We start from the raw sequence: 18823 nt of genomic DNA on the forward strand, positions 1-18823 counted from the left end.
GCCTGCCGGGGCTGGCCGCCTGCCCTGGCGGCCTCCCGGGGAGAAAGCCCGCGGAGAGCCCGCCCCGCGCCGCCCCCCTGTCCGCCGGCGGTGTCACCGGCGGGAGGCGGCCTGTGGGCGGGTGTCCGCACCCCTCAACACCGCCCCTGGCCGGGCCGGACACTATGGAGGGGCGTCCTGTTGCGGAAGGGGTGACCTCAGGGCGGCAGTAAAGCTGGATTTTTTTTTTTTCTCCTTTTTTTTTTTTTTTTTTTTTTGTGTGTTTGTGTCTTAGTAACACGCGCCCTTCTGGCAGACGAGTACCAGAGTCAGCACAGGACACAGATTAAAGGTGGAGAGGGGTCCTGTAGCCAACAGAGGGTGAAGAAAACGGGAGAGCAAAGACACCTGTGAGATACAAGCTAGGTGTGTGAACTCCCCCAGGTGTGTCTGACTGGGGTTAAAACAAAGCCAGCTAGGGAAAAACAATACGTTAGATTTCGCACAAATCAGCCTCATTTACCTCTGTCATCCATTATCCTTACTGTTTACTGGTATATGGGAGGGGCTGGTATGGTTTTGGGGTAGAAGGATGTGCAGCCACTTTTGGGGAGGAACCTTCACAGCCTCTGTTGTCTAATCTGGTTGTGCACAGTCTAGTCATCTTTTCAACTGCTAAAAAGCAATCGATGCAGAACAGAGCCCTGGGTTTGTCTTAGAGCAACAAAACCAACAAGCTTGTGGTGGAGCTACTGCCTTCTCTTGTCATCCTGCACTTTTTCCCCATATTTACAGGATGAGCTTTTAGATGAGAAAGCCAAATGAGCCCTAGTGGTAGAAAAAAGATCTTGCTTTAATTGTAGACAGAGTTCTAATTTCTAGTGGGCAATAGTATCATTAGGACCATGCTTGCATCTAAACTGATACTTGTTTGACAGCTATGGCGAGTACAAAGGTCACAAACATGGCAGGAGGACCCTCTTCAATCTCGTCCTTCCAGATGTGGTCTCAAGTACATTAATTGGCTTCTCATTGCCGTCCGTACTGTGTCTGATCTATTAATGAATTGGACAATGGATGATGTGGATTAAGCTTTCTGAGTTGGTGAGAATTAAACCTTTAATCAGGGGTAGTTCCAGGTATAGGCAAAGCAAGTCGTTGCCAGGGACAGCAAGCAGAGGCAGTGTCTCTCAAATGTAGCAGCTGGCATTTGGGTCTCTTTCGCCCCTTTAGAAGAAAGTGTAAATAAGACTTTTTGGGCTTCCTACCTCAACTCAGTCCTTTCTTTTTCCCTTTCCCATAGCTAGACTCAATCAGACCCTAATCCAAAGTTTATTTTATCTGCTGCATGTTCATGTTTAGATGAATTTATCCATACATATTCAACATTTTTATAGCAAGACATGCATCTTTCATTCTTTGTTCCTTTAATAGTTGTTTGGTTTGTTTTTTTTTTTTGTAATATGCTGCCATTTGCTTGAGAACAACATGTGCAAGAGAAAGCTTACAGCAGTTACATAAGCATTTCAATGGGTTTACAACATGCTGTTTGCCAGAATAGGTATTTTGGAGCACTGATACCGTTACGTCACAAGTTACTTGGAAAATCAGTTCCCTTAACAGGCTAAGCTACAGCAGCAAAAGGAGATTTTGGTGATACGAATTGAACTTGGTGAAAGACAAGGTGAAAATAGATCCAGTGCATCATTGAGTCATGACTGGAATCTTTCTAAGGTGTACTTCCAAAGAGAATTTTCAGGAAAAAGTACATTTTAGAAGTACATATTTTGTAAATAATACCTACAAGAAAGAAAACAAACAAACAAACAACACAAAAAAAGGACAGTTTGACTGTAAATAAATGTGAAGGTGTAATGCAGTTTGGGGCATCATATGGGAAGATAATTTCTCAGAGCAAGGAGTGCAGTTATTTTTTTTGTTAATTGCTTTTTCCAGTTCCTGTCCTGCTTCTTTTCAAGTCTGTTGGAAACAAATATAAAACACCGGGACTACATCTTTGCTAGTGAGCTTTGTTAGTAAATGATAACATTGCTAAAACCAAGATAACAGTGAAGGAACAGTCCACAATTAAGAGTAGGCTTGAATTTCATGTAATAGGTACAGCTCACATTACTTGGTGGGTTTGTCTTTGTGAATAAAAAAAGAGTCAAATTCCAGAGAAAGCGAAAAAGAGAAAGATTTTTGATTACTGGAAAGAAGAGCTGGATGCATGTACTTGAAGTTAGAAGTTCCAGAAAACTACAACACATTTGATCCAAAAGTGTGAAGAGGAAAGGAAAATGGTGATATATCAATGTCAGAAAGACACCCAAAAGTGAGGAAGCAGGAGAAAGTGGATTTAACTGCTGCAAAAGAAAACAACTAACTTTAGTTACAATAATAGTTGCCATGGCATTGTATTATTAATTACTACTTACCAGATTTTGACTATTCTTTTAATTATAAGCTGAATAATTGCAGTCTCTCCCAGTATTTGAAGCCAAGTCTTTCAACAGTATGTAAGCAGAAGAAAACCATCATTATTAGCTGGATAGACATTGCATCATTAATTTGAATAAATTTTAGAAATCTAAAACCTCTGTTACCTGTTAAATCTAAAACGAATTGGTGAATAAGCCTTTATCATAGAATTCTGAGTACAAGGGGGAACCCCCTAAACTGCCTGATTTAAATTGTCCTTAGAAATGCTCAAGAAGTTATTTGTTTGTTGTATTCTATGAAATAAGAACCTATCATAAGCCACAATTTAGAAAGCTGGAACATAGGTTGCCAGATGTCAATTGAACAATGGACTTCCCAGATGCAGCCCTGTAAATATGGCCTCTTCGATGGAATCAGAACAACAACAAAAAGTCTATAAATTATGAGACAGTTCTCCTATTTACTTGATTTAGGCAGAAGGCTAACAGTCTCAGCCTTTCTGAACAAAAAGTTACTATATGATATAGTATATAGGGAGTACGTAGTAGTTGGTTAGATCTGCTGAACCTTACCAGAGGTTCAGTCCAAGCCTCAAGGAATTTGTTTGAGTTTAGTTATGTCCAGCGGCGTACTAGCTTTGTGTGATGTAACTTGCAGACTGACCAGCCTGTAGTTGATTTGAGCACCAAGTGAAGCTGTGATTGACATAGTTAACTAAACAAAATATAATTACTGTGAAGACTTAGTGACATTGTGTAATTTAAGGCTCCTTAAAGAAAATGGTACAATATTGTTTACAAGGAACACATAACACTGATTTTTCATGGTTGTATTGATTAAAGTTTGTCTTCATTTTGATTTCTGTCTGTTCCTTTCAGCCGCCAGTTTATTGCTTGGATGCCACTTAAATTTACTTTGATCAAGCTGAGTAGGCAAGGTACTCTTCATTTTTATTCCCTTGCACCTGTCTGTGCTTTATGTGGCACATTCTTTTAATTAAAACTGAGTAACAGCAGCTAACGAAAAGACTGAGGATGAGATTTCCCCTGGGTTGACACACAGCTGCTACCTAGCCCAAAGATGACATGTTCAAGTTACTTCTAAATATCGAAGAGAAGATAGTTCTTCCCCAGTTTCGAAAGGCCTCATCTGTCTGGGTTGAACAGGGTAGCATTATTTAAATCATGTGTTTGATCTGATTTTGCCACCTAAGTACTCCACTAGGTCAGCCTTTCAGCAGCTTTACATCTCCCAAAGGTCTCTGAGAGTTTGAGTCATGTCTTTATTTATATTATCATGTAGTTATAATATTAAAAGTTGTTTTCAATATTGATTATCGTTGTACCGCTGATATGGGAAGTAAGATAAGAGTTTGCTTGTCCTTTGTGGTATACAACTGACCACTTCAGACTAGAAAATTTGTCCTCACTGACACGAGCCCTGCAAAGCTAATCTGTGCTTTTCTTTGACACACATAGCAACTGTGCCAAGGAGTTTGTTCAAAAGGAATGATGGTGAATAGACACTTCCCATTTTCTACCCAAACCCTGCAATTGCAGGTCAAGGTATACTTTATTCTGTTAAAAATAAATGTTGTAAATTTTAAAACAAAGCATTGCTCTGAAATGAGAATTGAAATTCTTCGTATTGAAAGATCTGTATTAGAGATTTTCCTGCCCTATTAATTTTGGCCAAAGTTTTTCATTCATTTATTTGTTTAATGTAAACTAAACATTGACATTTGCTTGCAGTAAGCTAAATCAGCTCATACTGTATTTTAAGATAACGCGACTCACCCTCTGTATGGCTTCTCTCGAGTACCCAAGGTGGTTGAATTAGAAGCCTTGCTGTCAGGTGGCTTCAACAATTACCATGTATCCTATATTTAGGGACTTGCATGTTACTGGAATATTGTAATCATTTTACAAGAGGGATGGAGAATCTAAAACTCACTCTAGAATGGTGTCTCCGGGAGCCCCTCTAAGGCTTTTTTCACTGGTGATGACTCAACAGAAAATTTTGTTACAGGGGCTGTGTATATGTGTACCCGTGTGTAACGCACAGGCGCAACTGAAGTTTACGAGAACGAACATGTGAAACAGGAGCACTGTCGGTTGTTCATTACTTGGATAATACAAGAGGAGGATAGTTAGTTGTTAACAGTAGGAAAAACATCCCAAGCCCCACAAATGGCCAGGACTTCCCAAAGGGCCAAGTAACATTTTCCTTTGTGCTATTTTCCCTGCTCAGCCCCACTTGCCCCATGCCTGTTGGCAGGGGTCGGGATTTGGGGGAATAGCAGGGAGATCCTCACCAGGAGCTGATGCGTGGGCTCAGTGCATTTCGTGTCCTGGCGTCTGTGGTGCTGGCTCCATCCTAGGGCGTGCCGTGCCTCGGCCTGACACAGGAATGTGATCAGACTCAAAGATGTGCTGAGGAGTTACAAAGTTCTTGTGGAGATGGACCCCGCTACCCCTAGGGTAAGAGCTGCTCCTGGATACCTTGTTAAACACGTCAGTACAAGCATTTCCTTCAAATAAGATCTCCTAATAGTTTATGTGCCCTCTATCAATTAGTCTGAAAATAACATTATTTTCTGTAAGTTGTCTGTATGAGAAGAAATCATTAATCTCAGGAATACCTCACCCTGTAAGTCCATTCCGTGTGTGTGTGTTGTGAGTGGGTGAGTGAGAGGTGTGTGGGGAGCTCAGGCACAGCTGGTACATTCCAAAGTCATGTAACAAATCAAAGGAACATTTGACTGTGAAATCAGTTGCCTTCCCACTTTATCCCTTAATTGTAAAATGTTTTTAATTTTCTTATTTCCCTGACTGGAATAATTTACATGAAAAAAAATAAGACAGAAATGGAAGGCAGGGATCTCACCAATGCTCAGCTATTTGTTCTTCATTTTGCTTTTAAACATTTGTTAAGCTATGCTGTGTCAGTTACAGAAAATAATTCCTTCTCTAAGTGAACTGTCCACTGAAAACCATACAGAAGGTACCTGGACCCAGCCCTTGGGAGTTTCTGTAGTTGTAGTCTGAACTGTAAGTGGCACTGCTCTTTGTCTTGTTTACAGATCACTATTGTCAACATCAGTGGCATTTGACTTTTCCAGTTCCCACGTCCATAGTACCGTTGGTCTGGCCAAGGAGTCAAGCAGAAATTAGAAATGCAAAACTTTTCTAAATAAAAAGGTACCTCCAATATCGACAAGGGATTAATTTTGGAAAAAACATCAATGAAGAAACCCCCCCAAAATTATTACATATCTGAAAATACAAAGCAGATCTTTGTCATGTGTTGCAAATTGTCTTTAAAAATTTCCTGGTAATCTTATGACCTGTTGAACAGAACACAGGAATATTTAGTGAAATTAGGATCAGTCACAACAGGCGCAGTAGTTTTCCTTTTTTGTTCTTCTTCTATTCTGTCTTTGCTTGCTTTTATTGTAGCTGAAGCTGAAGACCTAAGTGACAATGAAGGCTTTTGTCAAACAATCTAGAATTTCTCTTGGTTCTTCAGTCTCCCCCAAATAAAGGGGTTTTTATTCATCCCAAAGTATGCATGTTGTTTGATATTAAGAGTTACCTTTCATAAACGTTTGTATAGTTCATAAAAGGCCCAATGATCTATTGCTTCTTTGTTTTCATATAACCAGACAGTTTCATGTTTTCCTTCTTACTTTTTGATATCTTGTGTGGGATTTGTCAAAGGAATGCAGGCCTGGGCTACAGTCTAGACATGGATATTTGAGCTAGTCATTCTAAGCTGCCTCACTGGTCAGTGAAGAGAAATAGACACTTTTGGAAAGGAATTCATTTCAAGCCAGAGTAGTCTTTTAAAATATGTTACATGACTCATTCTCTAAAACTGCTTATTTTCCCGTATTGACATTGAGGAAGGTCCATGAAAACTGCCTCAGAGGTAACTGATTGAAGTTTGGCAGAAGGAGCCTCTGTCCTGGCAACAGTGTAGACTCACTTGGCTGCCAAGTGCTGAGTCTGCCATCACTTGAAATTCTGAGGTGAGATGAATTACTGTCTGGAAGCCAGAGCGCAAAACCTGAAGTCATCCATTAAATAGAAAATTCAGTCAGAAAAATGGACACTGTAGAAGGGGAATGGCATATCGGTGTTAAATCACTCCATCTGCTCACAATTTGTCTCATTTTGTTTCCTAAGACATTATTTAGAGTGTCTCCTTCTGCACTCCATCTTTTCCTCTTGTCACAGCCTGTGTGGGTGCCTGTGTGGGTGCCTGTGTTCAGGTTTGCAGATGCCATGGCAATGGACAGGTTGCCCAGAGAAGCTGTGGCTGCCCCCTCCCTGGGAGTGTTCAAGGCCAGGTTGGATGGGGTTTGGAGCAACCTGGTCTGGTGGAAGGTGTCCCTGCCCATGGCAGGGAGGTTGGAACTGGATGATGTTTAAGGTCCCTTCCAACCCAAACCATTCTGTGATTTTATGTTCTTCTCCCTACCATTTCCTCTGGAAACCCTTCTGTAGATGTTGGGTTGTTGTTTCTTCTGTTAAATACGAGTAAGAGGTTTGGTGTAGGAATGAGAAGAGATGTGTTTGTAAACAGTGAGAGCACATAATCATCACTGTTGATGTGTAGGCTGCCATTCCTTTCCAAGTTCCAGTTCAATATGCAAGCAGTTCATTTTTTGCATCTTTCACAGTCCCTGATACTTTAACTTTAGCAGATTTCCAAGTTATTATGCCTTTGCCTGATGCTCTGTAAAATTACCTTCTTTTTCCCCCATCCTGTACTACCTTTGCAAAAATAATTTTTATGTGGATTGGAAAAGATTTTTAAATCTTTATGCTATTGATAACTTCCCAGTAATGCATAATGTATTGTATGTGCAGTTACCAGAAGTCAGTATTTTTCATCTATTTTTTTATCTTCTTGCCATTTGTCCTGTTTTGACCCTTTATCTCATCGCGTTGTTTTATCTTGTGTTCTTCATATTTCATGTGTTAAACCAACTGAAAGTATGTACAGTGGTAAACTTAATGTATAAGCTTACATCATATCTCTTTTTAAGTATTTACCATGTATCCTCACATTTAGCATGTGACGTTTCCAAAAATAGTGTTTCTTGTAACAAGATTTGTCTTTCAGTGACTAGTTGAGCAAATTACCACTCGATTTATTTTTTAATAATACTCTTTCTGTCAATTTATCAGTCTTTGTTAAGCTTTTGTCCACATAGGAACAGTAAAGAAACTTTGTCTAAATAAACTAATGGTGTGAATGAAGTGGGTTAGGCCCCATTAACTCTTTGTAGCTACTGATTCAGAATTCAAAAGGTCATAATTGAGTTTGTTTGGATGTTCAAATAGAGCTCTCAAAACATACTAAAGCATTTTCATCTTCATTTTCTGTTTCTACTCATAGAAAGGTAAAAAGGACAGATGAGACTTTGATTCCTGTACTTAGATGGGAATTTGATCTTTGTAAAAATACAAAAAAGTAATTGAGAAAAAAGCCAGACTCCTTAAGTGAGGACATAAATGATCACTTTAGCTTTTTTGGGCCAATTTTGCTCTGCACATGACCTATTGTCTCCCTTTCTTGTGAAAACGCAGCTTCCTCTTTCCATGCAGACAGTATATGATGCTCACAAATGGCATGTAGTGCCTGAGGTGACTTGTCCTCTCTTTCACCAGGTAACACGCCTCAAGAGTACGTCATCTCTGTACTATCTACAGATACAATTAACTATACCATCACTAATATTTAACTTAAATGTCTCTTTTTCTGCCTGAGACAGTACTAGACTATGAGAAGAAAGATATTTGTGATTTACTATGACAAGGCATTCTTCTTTATCTGAAAATAACCTGTTCACAAGAAATTGTGGCAAGTTCAGTGCAAAGCAAGCGAAAATTTGCTGAGCAGGACAACAGGGAAGGGCTTGGTAAGACTGAGTAAGAGATTTTGTAGACAGGAGGCAGCAGAAGACAAATTTATCAGAATTCCAGTTAAAATTCTGATCTGTTTTGGCACATATGGTATTAGGTATTTTTTAAAATATCAGTTCTGTCTGTTCTGAGTTCTACTTTAGCTCCACAGCTCCTTCAGCCCTATATTTTGCTTTATATTTAATACCAGTTAACTTTACTAGCTAAAATCACCTCCACCACTGTAAAATGAGCAAAAGACGTTATTGTAATTATACTCGGCGTTGTCATTAAAAGCTATTAAACAACATTTCCATAAGACAAACGCTTGCTAATTGAAGCTCTTTCTACACTATTGTGGTATATAAAGGTCAGATTTAATTTTTACTCTCTGATAGAGTATCAGTAGAATGAAGCTATAAATATGACGAGAGTGCAGGCCCTTTCCTTTCTTAGGGTTCTACCACTAGTCTGATATAATGACTATCCTTTTATAGTAAGTATCTGCTTAAATGACTTGATGATCTCGTAATAGACACGTGCCTGAATACAATATATTCATGCAACAAATAGTTTAAAAAGGAGGTAAAAGTAGATTTAACATTTCGGTCCTTCAAAGAAACCTGCCTGAAGTTCATGTGCTGAATGTTTGATGTACGCCTTCCACTTGCCAACCATGACTACAAAATAATAACCATTACCAGACTCAAAGGAATTTGGTGAAGAACTGAAGCCAGACAGAAAAATTTGTGAAATATCAACAGTTTAGTAATGTTTACTTTCTGTAAATTATGTGATGTCTCAAAAAAATGGAAAATTGGATCTGCCACTTTCTGGAATATCTTTACTAACCATGACACTGTAGTAACATTTTCTGACAGATTCTCTGAATCTTCCTGAGAGATAAAGATGAGCAAATTGTGATTATTTTGATAACGTTATATACCAGGAGATCAAGGTTTTAACCTGATGAAGCAGGGGTTTTGATGAAATGTTGCCCAGTAATACTGTATTCTGCCTGACTTCAGATATCCTGAAACAAGTAGAAAGCTTGCTGCCGGGGAATATGGGGAAGATGAAGTTATGACAGTCTAAGTAAGACTTGCATGAAAAGGATAAAAGAACTCTCTGCTTCCATCAATTAACTTATGTTGTCAAAGCTAGTGTTTTATAAATATTTCTAAGATGTGAATTCTAGATATAAAAATTCCTCTTTGGTCATATTATTTCCTGTCTCCCTAACATTTTTTGTTTTTGTTTTTTGCTACGTGAATTTAATTCAGTAAGCATTTAAATAGCTTAGCTCCAACAGAAACTGTGGAAATATACCCGTGCTGAAATACCAAAGTGGTGAAAAGCTCATCTGGCTTGAAATCTGTTCCAGATGGGGCAGAGCTGGGTTTAGAATGAAGACCATTGTCTAAACATGAAGTCACTCATGGTGAGGCCACACTTCTCTACCAGAAATGTCATCCTGGGAATTTTTTCTAAGTCTGTATTTTGATGGTTTTGCTGCTATAGGTAAAACCAATTGGTTGAGAAATTCAAGTGTCTTCGCATGGCAATCCTGTCTGACTATATTATCTTGCTGTGTATCCTCAGGAGCCTTTGCACAAGCTTCATGGATACTGCGTAAGCAACCTGGTAGTGTTTCCCACTGTAGAGCGGGGTGAAGTCTCTCTGACTCCAGGTTACGTGTGGCAGCAAGCAGCAGGAGCTGCCATGGAGTGATGATTCTCTGACTTTGCTTCTCTGGAGTCCTACGCAGGAGCAAAGAGGTCAGCCCATGAGCAAGGACTTCTCACTTCTCAGCCCCCTTCTCATACTGGGGCAGGGCTTGTTACCTCTGGGAAGCCTCGGGGACACTGGAGCACTTTGGGAACAACAAAACAATTTCAGCGTGAAGGAATTCTTACATCTGAAATTCAGACTAAAAATATTTCTTTCCTTATGGGGACACTTAAAAATATCGCAGTAGTTTCAGTGTAATTTGCTATTTTATGTCAGCTTTTAAATGCTATAGGTAGCCCATGGTGACTTTTGGCATCAATGTGTTCTAAATACATGGTGTCTGAATATGGATTAATATTGACATATTTTGCTCTGAGTTAGTGGCAGTCACCCTTTTTTATATGTTTTCATATTTAATGGTAGTCTAATTTCCAAGCAACTGAATTTATTAAATTTTTGTTGCAAAAAAAGTCCAACTTTGGAAATCACAGGACAAATATTATAATAACATTCCAGAACTGAACATAATTTCAGAAACTGTATTTTAGGGTATTTCCTATTGGTTTTGATCATGACCAAAAAAACCCCTCCATAAATATTCAGTAAATTTACTAATTGATACAAATTTAATTTTAAATTAATTATTTTGTAATGTACAAATCAATGAATAGATTTCCCTAAGCATTTGTTGAACTGGAAATACTAAATGGAACGTGCGAACACTTTTCTGGAATCATCATTAGAGATGGGTGACAATTTCTTCATGAATGACTTGAGCATGTACTATTGAAAGCATCGCATAAGTTCAGATAGTTAAATAAGCATGAAACTATCTCTTTAAGCAGAAATATTTCATTTCAAGCTTTTTCGTTGTCGGTGTTGGATAAAACGTTTCTGCTTGCTGGAAGTGTTAGTTACAAACCCCCCCAAAAATTCTCTTCTGCCACCATTGCATTGTGAATAAATAACTCCTGCTGGTTTTAAAATACATGACAACCTTCATGATCACAGTCCTCATGAGAAAATACACTTACAAGATGCTTACAGAGTACACAGGAGAAATAATGGTAGCTCACTTCTAGAATCCCCAATGAATATCTTATACAGGTTGGGAATAAAATAATTCATTTTTACATATTTTTAAAACAGATGTAGAAGCAACTTTGATTTACATGCCTCCATCATGTACAGAATAGGTGAATACATAGCTCCTGAATTTGGAAGATGGGTTCTCTCTGCTTCTCTCTGATCTCATGGGAATCCACAGAACCAAGTCGCATTTTTATTTCCCCTTGATCAGTCGGTGCAGCTGGCAGGGAAAAGTACATCATAAGATTTTTAAATAGGTACACAGCCTTCAAATGCACATTGAAGGCTCATTGAAGCATTTTGTTTCGTAAGCAATATAAAGTTTAGTTTATTTGACAAATAATAAAACTGTAGCTTTAGAATTATACTATATACAGTAATCATTCTTTACATGTTTGTATGAATGTGTAAACTTAAGAAAACCCTCCATTACACTTAATTTGTCTTAATGCTTTCAGAAGTGATAAGTGACCTTAAAGATCCTGAGGACGAAAATAGTTTTTTGCCCTTGCAACAAAACTAAATCACAAGGTAAACCTGTTGTCACTGGAGAAATGAAGGCAATGCCTGTACCGTTGTAACCTGGATGGGACCTTCATGGGCAGAGGCTGTGATTACCTCTGTCTAAATCGGTGTAAACACTGACCGATGTTTTGATAGGATTTAGGTTAACCTCTAAAAGGAATTAAATTTTTCATTTGCTGTTTGTTTACAACTTCATAGTTGTCTTGATCTGTATATCTGACCTGTTTACTGTTTGATTAGCTTTTATTGTGACAGTCCACGTTCAGATAATGCATGTGCAACTGGAAGTTTTAAAGATCAAGCTGTCAGGTAGTGAAATCCTGTAAATCCACCATGTGACCATATAGACTTTGTGCTACAAAAGGTTAAGTTTATTCAGGAAAAATCTGTGACATTCTTGCAACTATCTGGGGCAAAAATCTTCTTCTTGTATACTACCTTTTTCACCAAAAGTAATTTTAGTACTTTTTGCTTCAGGCTTTTTTACTACAAAAGGATTTTGCTCATCCTGTTGAGTCTGATTTATTAAATTGTAAATTAAAATTGACAGATTATATTTTGACAGCTTCTGGATATTTATGCTTACAAATAGGTGAATCCAGGAGGAAATCGTTCTTATCTTGTAATCATGAGATCATGAGTTGTAGAAGATGAAGAAATTTGCATATGCTTGGCTCAATCTGTGAGGTGCAAATATCCTCAAACAGGAAAATCCTCTATAATTTTAGCCTACTCCTGGAATAGTTCGATCTGTGTGTTAATCTTGGGATAAATTTGATTGCAGGTTTCCATATAGAATCACAGAATGTATTGGGTTGGAAGGGACCTCTAAAGGCCATCTGGTCCAACCCCCCTACAATAAGCAGGGACATCTCTAACCAGGTCAGGTTGCTCAAAGCCCCATCAAGCCTCACCTTGAATGTCTCCAGGGATGGGGCTTCCACTACGTCACTGGGCAGCCTGTTCCAGTGATCCACCACCCTCATATTAAAGAACTTTATATATCTTCCATTATATTTCCCTTTTCTGTACAATTGATCTCTGCCTGCCAGATTCTGTGGTTTAGAATTGAAAAACTTGCGTGACACTAAGCTTGTAAGGCAAAATCAATTTTTGAAGGAAAACAGAACTGGGATTCAGTTGTAACATTCAATATGTATCTATCTAAAAAAATACCCCCTTAATAAGAAGGCCAACTAACAGCAGAAATAACAGCAGTTGTTTCATTTTTTGATGTCAGAAATTGATCTGGGTGTGACACACTTGTAAGATTGTACTAGCTTGGACCTTATGCTGTAGTAGGAAGGAAAACTGTTTTATTTTGGAAATAGGAACTTAGGCTATACCACCGGATGTTCTGAAAGCTCATACCTATGCATAACCTTTATTGAAGTTCCAGTTTTCTCTGTTTTCTTATTTTTGAATCAAAAATTGATATAATTTTATAAATTAACCAAGGAAAGGATATTATGGGAATAGAGTTCTAATTTTTAAGAAAGTAACAAACTCCAAAATGCCAGTGCTGTCTGATCATTCAAAACCCACCTGGATGCGTTCCTATTGTTATCTACTCTAGGTGGTCCTGCTCTGGCAAGGGGGTTGGACTACATGATCTTTCGAGGTCCCTTCCAACCCCTAACATTCTGTGATTCTGTGATTCTGTGATTCTAGAGCAAGAGTCTTACTTATGCCAGTTTGTTATTTTTGAGCTGCCCAATCTTGATGTTCAGTATTTATAAAGCTAGAGTGAAACATCTTCTTAAGTGTTTGATTAATTTTTAGCACTTTCAGTCAGAAAGGATGGATAGATGCCTTCAGACTGAATTCAGACAAATGTGCTGCTTTTTTTGCTAGTTTATATAAGAAATGTAGGTAAGTATCTTTCTTCTTTCAGCTAATGGAATGACATGGCCTTTGAGCTGTTTATAAGCAACAAATCAGCACATAAGACTTATGTGGATTAAACTTTTTCTACTGTTTTTCAGAAAAGCATTAGAACCTTATAGGACTTGGTCCTGATAACATATTAGTGCTCTTGTTGCACATTCACCTTATGCTCTCATCTTTGAACATCAAATGTCGTCATTGATGTCATACCTGTTTAACAGACTGAAAGCAGAGATTAACCTAAGATATGAAAATAGGCCTAGCTGTTGGATTTCTCTGGAAAAGAAAAAAAAAGGTGGACTATATCTTCTCCAGCAGTAGAGAAGCAGATCTCCATGAGTCAAGCATATGAAAGTCACTAATTTTGTTTGCTTCAGCTCTTCTTTCAGTAACACCACCACAATCTTTTGACTGCTATGAAAGCCAAACACAACCAAATTAGTCTGGAGTTTAATTGATAGCATTAAGAATCTTAAACAAGTGTTTATGTTACAAAAGTGATTATAATCTTAGGCAACTGTTTACCTGGATATTGTCAGTGCTGCACAGGGAAGCTGTTTCACCCACATAAACTTTAAAGAACTTAGTTTCAAAGTCTTCCAGGATTACAGCAAAGTATTAGTGCTGTGGTTAATTACGTGTGGTGGCTGAGCTCAAACACAGCCTCTGGTCCATTTTTATTCACTGATAATAGAAGGATATTACTCTAGGGTAGATTTGTCATGCTTTTGCTTTCAACCTTTTTTTTTCCCCTGTAAGTGGTTTGCTATTTGTCCTCGGTTTCTGAGTACTTTCAATGATATACAGAAGTGGGAGAGACTTTTTGCTCTCTGGATCTAGTTCCCTGCAAGCTGAAGCCCATAATTAGCTGTTTCTGTAAAAGCTGCATAGATCTGTGCTGTTGTTGAAAAGGGAGTCCCTCTTTCTCTTCTTCCTAACTCCCCCATTGCTCACGATTAAGTCCCGCCAACCAAAAAAAAAAAGATTTTTTTTTCAGAAAAAGCTATGTCCTGTTCCAGAGGCACAGGTTAAAATGACCGTGTATTCCTGATCACATGTAGTTATTCTGTATGATTCATTTTACAATATTTAAATAAATATAGTTGTACTTCATTTCCATGGATTAAGAATTTTCAATATACTATGTTCCTTTCAATTTTTCTCTGAGTAATTCCCTAAGCAAGAGTATATGTATGCTGTCATTTCTTAGGCAACAATTTTAACTATGTTTTATGTACTGTCATTGCACTCTTAGTTTCATGGAACTTTTACAAATCCAGTGTAACGCCTTCCATGCATCCATTGGATAGCCATTAATTCTGATTATTCGGTGATTTTCTTTAACACTTAAGGCTCTGTTATATCTTAATCTATTCATACATTCTTCTCAGTATGAGAGAAGATTCCACTCATCCACTTTTATTTCTCAAAATTTTCACTGAAAACCATCACTGTTTGCTTGTTGTTTACTGTATTCTCTCCTGGATTGCTTTGCGGGGAGAAGGGGATAGACATCTCCAGGTGACAGCGAATGTCGTTGCCCTTTAGACATCTACCGCAGGATGGGTTGCCTTATCCCACAGACTGTAGAGGAAGCTTTGAACAAGTTTTGACTAGGCACCTTCCTTTTAGATACTTAGCATTGTATTTGTCTGAGTAGGTATCTAAAATTCAATAAGAAGAATCAAATTTAGTGACATGAATCATGACAAGCATGAAAATAAGCTTTGCTTGCTAATCTCCTGTGTCTCTTCAGCACTGAACAGAAAGGATAGTTGGGCAGCATTTACATTTCATTCTGAAATGTTTGTACTTGTGGTTTTTTTTAATGTGGTTTTATATTATTGTGTAAGAGTACTTAGAAAAACTGTAAGATGAGACATGCTTTTTAAACCAAGTCTGCAGCCAATTCTCTCCAGAATTTCCAGTTCTGTCCAGGACAACAACAAATTTCTTTTGATTTAGCCTTTTATATTTGCTTAGCAAATAATGCACGGCTTCCAGAATGTTATTTTGTTTAATTATGCTGATTAGGATTTGAATTGAAAAAAACACCTTATACATGATAGACATTAAATTAACTAATTAGATGGATTGATCAATACTAAAAACTGAACTGTGACTAAACAGGTCATTTGCTGGCATCTAGTTTTCAAGGACTAAGTCATACCAAAAAACTAATTACCAAGGTATGTAATTTGATCCTAAGACACAACAAAACTTTGGATACTAGGTATGTGTAGGAAATGGCCACCTCTTTATAGAGCCTAAAGAAGGATGTTGATGTAGTAATGTCCTCATCTACCATCTTAAGACCTATTGTCTGTCAGTTTTAATAAACAATTCTCCATTAATGACAAGAAGAAAAAGTGTCTGAAGTAGCAATCAGCAAGACATCTGAAAAAGGAAGAAATATAGAAATAAAAGAAAGGAGAGTAGAAAAGCAGATGAAGCAGGTAACCCAGAAGAAGCCACAAATCAGGGAAAGTACTTAACATGTGACAAATGCCCCCCTCCTCCCTTTCCTAAATCTTACACTCTTCTGTTTCTGAAATATACATCCTGAGTGAACCTGTCACTGTCAGAAGTGTTACAGAGAATAAAATTCCGCATGGATATTTTGGTTTTGATTTTCAAGTTAGAGATGCAGCCTAGTGCAGGTATTAAATAGTTCTGAGCTGAAGGATGTGCGTATATATATATGCGTGTATGCTTATGTGCATCTTTGTCTCTGTAGAGATATATATATGTATTTACCACTGTTTCTACACTGTAACCCCTCGCTTCATAAGCTGAGATCGCTAAATTGGAGCTTGAGCTAAATCTGTTTACAGACATTTCCTTAAAGAGACTTCTGTTTTTTAGTTTTATGAATGCCCTGTATTTTAAATTCCAAATATATTCTACAATATATGTCTAATGTGTAAAAAAAATAGCATTTGACCAACTTGATCAGTCACTACTAATTAATCAGCTGGAAAAGTGTTTATATAACTGAAGGAAAAAGTTTACAATCGAAGCCTTGGAGCTAGAATGCGCTCTTATACTCTTCCACATTTATAATCCTGCGGAAGACCTGGTCGATTAAAAATCAGCAGGAACTACTTGTAAATACAGAAGTATTTTTGAACATTATTTATTAATTGTTGTCATCTATAATATATTTACATAGCTTCCACTAGAACTGAATTACTGGGTTTGCATGGCAAGGTTTTGGTAGTGGTGGGGGGGGGAGGGGGGCGGGCTACAGTGGTGACTTCTGTGAGAAGCTGCTAGAAGTAGTTTCCCCCATGTCTGATGGAGCCAATGCCAGCCGGCTCCAAGACAGACCCACCACTGGCCAAGGCCAAGCCCACCAGTGATGGTGGTAGTGCCTCTGTGATAGTGTAATTTAGAAGAGGAAAAAGTTACTGTGCAACAGCAACTGCAGCTGGAGAGAGGAGTGAGAACATGTGAAAGAAACAGCCCTGCAGACACAAAGATCAGTGAAGAAGGAGGGGGAGGAGGTGCTCCAGGCACCGGAGCAGAGATTCCCCTGCAATCTATGGTGAAGACCATGGTGAGGCAGGCTGTGTCCCTGCACCCATGGAGGTCCACAATGGAGCAGATATCCACCTGCAGTCCATGGAGGACCCCATACCAGAGCAGGTGAATGCCCAAAGGAGTCTGTGACCCTGTGGGAAGCCCACGCTGGAGCAGGCTCCTACCAGGACCTGTGGACGTGTGGTGACAGAGGAGCCCACACTGAGGTTGGTTTGCTGGCAGGACTTGTGACCCTGAGGGGTATATAAGCTGGAGCAGTCTGTTCCTGAAGGACTGCACCCCATGCAAGGGACCCACACTGGAGCAGTTTGTGAAGAACTGTAACCTGTGGGGGTTGGGGAAGTTTATAGAGAACTGAACCCATGGGAGGGACCCCACACTGGAGCAAGGGAAGAGTGTGAGGAGTCCTCCCCCTGAGGAGGAAGGAGCAACAGAAACAACATGTGATGAACTGACTGCAACCCCCATTCCCTGTCCCCCTGCGCCGCTTGCAGGGGAGGAGGTAGAGAAATTTGGAATAAAGTTAAGCCTGTAAAGAAGGGAGGGGTGGGGGGAAGGTGTGTTAAGATTTGGTTTTATTTCTCATTATCCTACTCTGATTTGATTGATAATAAATTAAACTAATTTCCCCAAGTCGACTCTGTTTTGCCCGTGATGATAATTGCGAAGTGATCTCCCTGTCCTTGTCTTGACCTGCAAGCCTTTCATTATATTTTCTCTCCCCCATCCATCTGAGGAGTGAAGTGATGGAGCAGCTTGGTGTCCAGCCAGGGCCAACCCACCACAATTATTGTTCTCTTGATTTACTGTTGTACTAGTTATATAGGAGCATCTTCTTTGGGAAAACAATTTACAGAGTAAAGGTGTTCATTTATTACTTTTCAGTTACATATTTCAAATTCGTGGATGAGGGGCAGGCCTATAGACTCCTATATGTTACCCTTATGTACTGCAAGTGGTTGTGAAGCTTTGTGTGTGCCTACATTGACACTGTTCCACGAAAATGGAGAAACCACTTTATCCACTTGCATCCACTCCTTGCCTCAGCTATGCGCTATCTGCTGTGAATATGTTGTAATGGAGCTTCTGCTTAACATCATTCCAGAGTTTAACACAGGAGGAAACACGACACTTAACTAATACAATCAAATACTACCTGTCAACAACTATGAAATCTCCTTGCTTCCTCTCTTTTTTGACATGCTTCCTGAATCAAGATACTAGTCTGTGAACAATTTCCACAAATCCCTCAAATTACCTATTTTTAACAATGCAGTTGGATTAGATCAGTAATCAGTCTAATCATACCAATATAACTGCTGTTGAGGGGCATCAGGTCCCTACCTGGGTTTCAGAGGTTCACGTTGCCTCCTCAGTCTTTTTGGTTGTCTGCTCCATAGCTCCCTGTATGAAACCTATCAAAGAGGTATAAGCATGCATTATTCATCATAGTATGTTCTGCAATGTAGTGGTAATCACATATAGTCAGTGATCTGGATTCATATTTAACACATGTTGGTGGGGGTGGGTAGTTCACAAAATCTGTCATCCTTTTTCTCTTGTGTTCATTTAAGAAAAGTAACAACAGCATGCAGTTCATTTAAGATTGAGGCCAGAGGCTTTGGATTCAAATTGCATTAGAGGACTATCATATTCCTCTCCAGTTTAAACCTCTTGAGACTTACAGAGTACAGGCCAGGACACAAGTTTTCACT

The sequence above is a fragment of the Leptosomus discolor genome, chromosome 1, assembly GCF_034619465.1.
Source record: "Leptosomus discolor isolate bLepDis1 chromosome 1, bLepDis1.hap2, whole genome shotgun sequence".
Taxonomy (NCBI): Eukaryota; Metazoa; Chordata; class Aves; order Leptosomiformes; family Leptosomidae; genus Leptosomus; species Leptosomus discolor.